Raw genomic sequence first — 9209 nt, 5'->3', positions numbered from 1 at the left:
TCCTGGTACACATATCTGGTTTCCAACTCTAGAGGTCACTATCTTCCAAGCCATTCTTGCTTTCGTATGCTAGCCTGACATCACAGATAATGTTTCAAAACATCCATTTTAGATTGTCTGTTATCATAGCTGAAGACTGTTTAGGGCTGTTTGGAGTTCTTGTATTCATGTCAGTCCATTGCATAACTGAAGCAAACATTTTGATTAGATGAGGCGTGTTAGAGTGAACTGTGTGGCCTCAACACACTGTGGCAGAGAACACTGTGCACATATTGTGCAGCTGACTGCAAATTCCAGAGGGGGAGGAAACCTTTGTGCCTTCTGTCGAAAATGTTACTTTTGCTGAGGCAGAAAGTGCCTGTTTCATAAAAACTGCTCATATAGTACTTTATGAGCTGTAAAGACAGGTTATTGAGGGGTTAGCTATGAGAAGTCATGGGCCTTTATTTGTGGAAAAAATTGTTCACTTTGCAGTAAAGGAAAGGAGGGTCCTTCCAGCAGGGTCAAGATACCATATTGACAACAATCAACAACTGCCTGCCTCTAGAACCGTGAATAAAAACCTAAACTGAGTGGAATCATCCAACTTTCTTTAAAATATAACTGTCACATCTGATGAAAAGATTTCACAACTTTCAATCACGAGGCTTTACAGTCGTTCTAGTTAAAGTTTATACTTCAAAAGACAATGTCGGGAGAGTACATTTGAATGAGAAAATGGACTGTGGTCAAATCCCTAGCCTTTACCTGTTGCAGCGCTGACAAGAATAGAGGGAAAAGTCCAGAAAACTGAAGAATTGATGTGTAGAAAACCCACAGAAATGCTCCGCAGATTGACACTGCAGTCCAGGGCCTCTACGGTGGTGAAGACTGATATTTGAGACCAGCACTGAGAAGCTGAGCTCTGCCTCCATGCCACATGGGAACACCAGTCTCCATGTCTCCAAATGTCTCCAATACCTCTGCATGTGAATATACCACAACAGAGCACACAGTCGTTATCACATCCTCAGAGTGCTTCACACCACCTATGGGATTCTGTTATTACAGAGGGTGTAGATATTTACTTGCATGTCTGTGGCTCTGGCATTCCAATGGCATGATCATAATTCATTATGTAACTTATATGTATAACTGTACATTGGCGATGGTTGTGTGGAAAAGTTTTCAACTTTGTGTATAACACTGCCCTCTGAATCTTATCTGACCATAGCCACCTTCTGAAAAAACATCCATGTCATTTTTTTAATATAAAGCAGCTTGATCAGATTGTGCCTCAGTCAATGATTGTGTTGTAATGTATTATTTTCCGTGAAAAGCACAAACATTATCGTGAGTTCAGTTGGTCTGAATACACTGGCTCTCAGGAGGTCATGTATCTGTAAATAATGTAATCAAGGTTGAGAAAGGTGTGGAATATGGAGTATGTCGTCATGTAAATTTATAAATGTGCTGTGAAAAAAATACAGGAATATAACTGGTAGTCAGTGGTTGTCATAACTACTGGGGATGCTTTTTATTTATTATGCCAAAAACAGCAATTTTGTGAAATATTGCATTAATCATCAAAATCTGTTTGAAATGCAGGGTTTCTACAATGTGTGCCAGTACTGCATACAGTACATGTAATTTATTTATGAATTAATTTTTTGATGAGGTGAATGATCATAATGGTATTTTGTGACAGCTATTTCAGAGAGACCTGAAATCACTGCTGGCATGAAGGATGTCATTCTTTGAGGATTAAATCAGGAAACATTATACCGGCTTACTTTAAAATGCAAGCGTGTATTTCCTAGGATTGAATGGAAGCACCGTTAATATTTTAAGCATGTTGTCCTCACTTTGTTTTCATCAAACGAAAGCGTCACTGCATTTTTCCATATATAAATCATTCTGTCAAATGGCATAGATCTTTTAATGTCAGCGGAGGATCATCAAAGGAATCCAAGTGCTTTACGAGACCCATGGCAGCCAGTGATCTACAAATAGAGGAGGCAGAGAACCTTCAAACGAACCGTCCCACACCACTTTTCCCAGATAAGTAGAACACAATTTACCTATCAGGACCTAGTTCTTCATTGTGTCTAATGTATGAGCACTAACTTTGTATTAACATCACATAATTTTAATTATAAAAATGAGCTAGGGTTATATGAAATTATGTGATCAAGAAAAAGATTGAATACCTTTTCAATAAAACATATTATTTGTTCAATTATCACTAAAAGGCTTATACACGAAGCAGACAAAGCCAATATCTACCAAATTAGACGCAATAAGGTACAAAATAAACTGTTGGTAATGGGTCATCATTTAAATGAAAACAGTTGCATTTGCAAAGCAAATGGGTGAAGATCGAGATCTCCAATTTACTGAATACATCCAACTAGTAGCTAAAAACGGCACCACACAGCTCAAAACGGAATAAAATCCAATACTTTCCATTTTGACTTGAACTTGAATGGCCTCCGCATTCAAACTTTTCACTAATCAAAATATGTCATTCAGGTTGTTCCCCTGAATAACCATTGTGCACACATTGGTGATTACACTTTCTAAAGGGATAAACGGCAGATGTTGTTGCAGATTTCGGAGGCATCTGAATCCCCCCAATGGCTGCCTGCCCCATCTCCATACAACAAACAAATAAACAGTGCCTCAACATGACAGGTGCTGGAAAGGCTTCCACAAAAACAACGCAGGTGGATCCTGGTAGTTATTCATAGCTGTTACTTCATCTGTCTCACACAAAGACAGCCCTTGACATCACTGTCATTAATAAACTGTCAGATCCCAGACTGCTATGTGACCTGGGTCTTCTTTGTTACACCTTGCTAAACAGGCTGTGCTGTATGTACAGTGAGATCATCATGCTGGGCAACAACAAAGTTTAATAGCCTATGTAGGTTTGGACTTCGATAGAAATCAAAAGATTGACTTCAAGATGTAAATAAAGAAGAAGAAGAAGGAAAATCTGCTCCATACTCATACACAAGCCAGCTGTTGGCGTGGACAAGCGTTCTCTGGTTTCACCCTATCAGTCGCCTATGCCGGCTTGCATTTTCAAAGTGTGAGCTCAGAGCTTACATATCCTGATCTCGCAGAGCCAAGTCACCTGACCAGATTTGTCCAGCAACACAGCCTATGCGGACGCAAGCAACGGCTCAAGGCTGCCACAGCCAATGACAAAATAAGCTGGGGCCACACCTACTCGGGGGATAAATACCCCAGGGGAGGCCAATGACCGCCAGGAAGCAGAATGATGTCAACATATCATTCCTTCAATGAGGCTGTGTTAATGTGCCCCTGACCAACAGGACTACAAAAACATGCCCCACCAGATCAGCTGGATGCATGTTTACAGGACAGACCCCACCCCATCTGCATAGGTGCCCTTGGCCAAGCTCCTTTGAAACAGCTGACTATAATTCCACATTACATTACAGGCATTTATCAGATGCTCTGATCCAGAGCTGACTTGCACAACTTTTGACATAGCATTTACATTGCATCCATTTATACAGCTGGATATATACAGAAGCAATGCAGGTTAATTGCTCAAGGCTACAATGGCAGTGTCGTTCTCGGGAATCTGTGACCTTGAGGTTACAAGAGTAGTTCCACTACACTGCTGCTTTAATTCTCTGGTAGTTAACGACAAGCACTTTAAATGAATGCAAGCTGTACCATGTGTAAATGTATATTGTCAAAAAAACAAGCTGATGACAGCTCAAAATCGACACGGTATGATGCTTTTCCCCTTTTGCTACAGAGAATCTCACTCTGGTGGGGCCTCTCAGCTGAGCTGATGTGCTGTGCTGCTGTGTGCCTCTAGAGGGCAATAGGAATCCAGGGATCTGACAGCTGGCTCAGCTTCAGACACCGGGAACTTCTCCGGCTACGCCATGTGCTAGCTGCGGTACTGAGGTGAAATTTCCCAAGCCTTTTCCCATCCTGCTCTTCAAACACCATGGCATCTTCACAACTGCAATACGGAAAGTTAGAGAGCTGGGCCCAACTCTCACAGCATTACTTAATTTTGCTGGTATTTAGCAAATTCTCTTATCTAGAGCGACAAACACAAGTGCACTGGTCACAGGTCAAAGTGCAGCAACTCCATAGAGAGGGAAAGTAGTCCCAAGAGACAGTAAGTGCAAGAAGTGCTGAGCTTATCCTTTTACCTGCTTGCCCACTGAAGTTGTGGAAGAAATGTACTTCAGTAAGAAGAACTCAGATATTTACATGAATATGTAAATACATGTTTTGGTTTGGTGCTGAATGGATCTGCTTCAGGTATTATTGCACCCTATCTAACAGGGAGTACTATACATCACCCATACTAAACAGGAGGAACACCAGAAAACCCCCCAGCATCTAGAAGTTGATCCAAACAACAGGTTGTGGTGGAGGGTAAGCGCAGTTCTGAACAGCAGCAGTGAAGCATGCAAAGCAGCGCAGGCAAGCACTGAGAGGTCTGATTGCTGGTTTAAAAAGGCGCTCCATTGGTGATGTGTGCCTGTGATTGGATGGGGCAGATAGGAGTGTTGTGTGTATGCAACTGGTTAATCATGGAACCGCATGAGTATGCAGTTACTGGGGCCGACCGATTGATCGGCTGCAATTTTGAGTTTTCTGACAGAACCTTCTTTGCGCATTCCACGGACACTGCTCATTTATGTAACATATCCATAGACCATGTTTCCCATGGTTTCCCATGTTCCCCATATATATATAACCAAGGCTCTTTACTTTATATTACAACCATTGCTTTTTATTATATTTATATCACACAGCCTTTTTGCATTTCAGCTGCAACTGAGAAATTGGCTCACAATGGGAAACCATTAATTTGTAATTTAATCTTATTTAAACCAATAAATTAAAAAAATGATTAAAGCCAAAGAATATGTGAGCATGTGTACATTTTTGTGGGTGCTACAGCTGATGTAGCATACATGTGTATGCATGTGAACGGGTGAATATGTGTGTCTGCATACTCATGATACATGCTTGGCAGTGGTACACTGTCCGTGCGTGTCCAGCACAACCCCCTTCTGTGTAGCTTTCTTCTTCTGCATGCCTTGCATCACCCTTTACGTACTGACACAGCTCTCTGGCATGCACTGCTTGGGTGTGTCAACAGCAACCAGGCAGTTCCTCCCAGTGCACTCATAACAGTATCCAGCACAGTAGGAGCAGGCTGCTGGGGGGGGGGGGGGGAGGAAAAGACATCAGGATTTCCATCAGCACTCATTTCTATTCATGGGTTCAGATACCACAGATCAGCAAAAAACATATCAGGGCACATAAATATTGAGACACTGAGAGACAAACCTCAAGGACACTCTAAAATTACCCACACTATATTAACTGGACCAAAGAAGTAGGGAGTCTGGAGTGGACTCAAAACCTTCCTCTTTTCTGTAGCCTTTGACTAATGCTTTTTCACATATATTTTAGACATTTTTTACTTTATTTTTCTCTTCATTTTATGAATGTGCATATGCAAGTGCATGTTTGCTTTCATATGTACAGTATATTTTATACATCTTTTTAAACTTAATTTTATACATGTATATACGCAAGTTTGCATTTTTCTGTATAAAGCACAATGGATTTGCTTGTGTATGAAATGTGCTATATAAATAAACTTTTTAAAAGTATGAAATATGATGAAAACAGATCCTTCCCAAAAACCAAAGCAAAAGTAATCAGTGGCGGATTAGCACTGCCAAAATACACACACGGGTGGCATAGTGGGGCAGTTGATCTTGGACATGGCCTTTCTGTGTGAAGTTTGCATGTTCTCCCTGTGACTGCGTGGGTCTCCTCCAGGTACTCCAGTTTCCTCCCACAATCCAAAGACATGAAGTTTAGGATAATTGGAGGTTCTAAACTGCCTGTAGGTGTGAGTGTGTGAGTGAATGGAGTGTCCCATGTGATGGACTAGTGACCTGTCTAGGGTGTATTCCTGCATCTTGGAACTGGCTGCAGCCCCTATGTGAACCTGACCAGGAATACGCAGGTTAGATAACAGAGAGTGGAAAATTTACACACAAGCAAAATATCAGTAAAGACTAACTGGAAAAAACAGGAGAAAATAGAAAAAAAGGAAACAAATATGAACAAAGGACAGATCGCTTGCCTACAATATATTTAAGCAGTGTTATAGGTACAAGGCAGAAATGAGAGTAAGGTCATAAGGATATTGTAATGCAAGCAGTCTGATGTCATCACACTCAATGTTTTCAATTGTGTTAAATTACTTCAAGAGGCAGTATATACCAGATAATGTGGTATGCACAAAAGCCATCCTACTTATTGCTGTGACAATGCAGAGACAGATTGTAATAATATTTAGAACACCTATCCACTGTTTATTTATTCATTTTATTCCATAATCTCTCCATATTTTGTAATGTCTAATCATGATTGATTGTTCAATGTATGAAATGGTAAAAAAATTTCTCATGAGAAACAAATAGTTTCATGGCTGATTTTCAGTAAAGGCAGGTGATGTCTTCCATTGTGAGTAATTGGGAGAAATAAATGTCATTAACCAAAAATTCAGACCAAACGATTGTTTTCTCATTTATACAATTAAGACCAGTTTATGGCATGAAATCCAGAAAGTATGCCCATGTAACTGTAAGAACATGGTTTTTGTGGCTTTTCTTTTAACAATACTATGTCACGTAATATGTAACTGATTGGTTGATTTATTGATTTACTGCTTGACTAGCTGAACGATTTAAGTTTTTTTGTATATTCTTTCAGTCCATCTAAGCAGCCATGCATCCTGACAGGATACTGGTGGTGTGGTTGCTGGCAGTTAACGTGTGAAATCATAAACAAAAACAGGTTGGAAAGAGGGTCTAAACCCAAAGCACTATATATGACAGCTCTGCGTTCTGGCTTCCCTCGTGTTACCAAACACGGAGCTGAGGCAGAAATAGAGAAGGGTTCTCCTCACTCGATGACATCATCCACTGAGCCTGCACGTGCTAGTGGTCAACTGCTCTCTCCTGCAAGTGTCCTAATGTTCTAATGTTCTGTATAAACAAAGCTTTGCTCATTCTGTTCGTATTGAAGAAACAAATCTAGGTATTATCATCAGTTACATCAGTATTAGTGCCATCAGAAACTGTGATGGAAAGAAAAGGTGGGTGAGAGTTACAGGAGCACAGTAAAGGTCACAGTGTTCAGAGTTTTCAAAGAAAAGATTGGCTTGCCCTGCAGCAGTGATGCAGTTATGCTCTTGGGGCTTACTGTCACCGCTTGTATAAATAAACGTTCCACACTGCAACCAGGGCATAATTGGCTTGGACCAGCTCCAGTGCTGTTTAAATACTGTACAAAGATTCACAATGCACCACATCTATACAACACCCACATTCAGCAACATCATAAAAGACATTAAACAGTTACAACGTATTTGACTTTACTTATTGCAGGAAGTCAAATAAATTAGCATTTCAACAAATTATGAAGTCATATATTAATGGCTGCTGGTAAAATGGAGAATTTATGCACCAATCAGCCACAACATTTAAACCACCTACCTAATATTGTGTAGGGCTCCCTCGTGCCGCCAACACAGCTCTGACCTGTCGAGGCATGAACTCCACCTCCAGGTGTCCTCTGGTATATTGGGATTTCTGTATATATTTGTATCTACTGTATATTTGTATCTGATATTTTGTATCTACTGTAAATTTGTATCTGAATGTGTTACTTTGTTGTCTTTGATGCTGCAACAGTGCAAATTCCCCCCGGGGATCAATAAAGTACACTACTACTAATACTACTACTACTTATTACATTACTGGTTTTTATTACATAAAAAAATTTGAAATGGATTACATTATTGGGAGTTATCACACTATTGGTAGTTTATTACATTATTAGTTGCTACAGGGCTATAAAAAGCTAAGATATTGTTAGAGGGTAAATTATTTCCACATGATTTTAAAAACTCTCGATGGCTCAGAGCTGTTTTGGTGGCACGACGAGGATCTACACAATATTAGGCAGGTGGTTTTAATGTTGTGGCTGATCGGTGTATAGCTACAGTATATATACCATTGAGGGGAACTAATTCTTTATAGCAGCCATATACGAATGGGCAAAATTTATATGGATATATCATACACATGACCTAGAGAGTAGACCAATCTATATTTTATTTTATTTCAATCTAAAAATAAAGTCAAATGAACTGAAGAAACATGGTTACAGAAATGTCACTGGGATGCCTTATACGGGTGTGTACACAAGATTTCTATTGTCGATCCTGCAATAATCTAGTTACAAGAGCAGTTTCCTAAGCACTGCATCACAAAGACACGCCAACTGCAGTCTTACTGTACCTGCAATGTCTCTTTGGATTCCCCCTTCAAGTTACTTGTTCTGTACCACTGATAGAGGGGTGCAGTAATACCAAAAGCAGCACAGCGCCATCCTCCTTTCCAAGTGGGTAGTCCGGGATGTGGACTGCGGAGCAATGTAGGGCTCCGCCCGCCATGCCTCAGGGAGACCTGCACCGCAAAGACAAAACGAGATGCAACTGAACTATAGGCTGCTAGGGCCTGACTCCAGTTACAAAGTAAATATTGGCAACTTCTTGGTGGTCCTTAGCAGTACAGTATATAAGAACTACCAAAAATCAGTGTCAGTGGCGTTAAAGACATAACTATTGAACAGTCACGAGATTGTTCACTTTATTTTTTATAGTATTTCCGTTTTTATCAATGTTAATTCTACTACACGGCAAGACTACAAATATGGAAGAGACTAGCAATTTTATGGTATGAATTTAACGTGGCTTTATCAAGTTAGCGGCTAGCTACAGCTACGTAAGGCTTAGAGCAGAAACGTTCCAGTAACTTGTACGTACGCATGCGCAGAACAGTGTATCGAAGTTTAAATCATGTGATAGCATTTTATCCAATAAGAGGTATACCGGATCTGTCCAGAAGTGGAAGGCAACTGTTATTGCAGAGGGCAACAGGTTTTGCAGTGACAGGTGCAAGCTGTTGTTCCAACCAAGCAGTTACACAACTGATTCTATTAATCAACCACTGGCCAGGGGAGGTCCTGGAGAGCCAGAGGGTCTACTGGTTTTTGTTTTTACTTGGCACTCAATTAAAGCAGTCGATTACACAGTTAACTCACCTGGTTTCTTTAGTCTAAGTGGTTGTTGTATT

Source organism: Anguilla rostrata, chromosome 5 (assembly GCF_018555375.3).
Source record: "Anguilla rostrata isolate EN2019 chromosome 5, ASM1855537v3, whole genome shotgun sequence".
Taxonomy (NCBI): domain Eukaryota; kingdom Metazoa; phylum Chordata; class Actinopteri; order Anguilliformes; family Anguillidae; genus Anguilla; species Anguilla rostrata.
The sequence above is the reverse complement of the archived record's forward strand: the minus strand, read 5'-3'. Positions refer to the sequence as shown.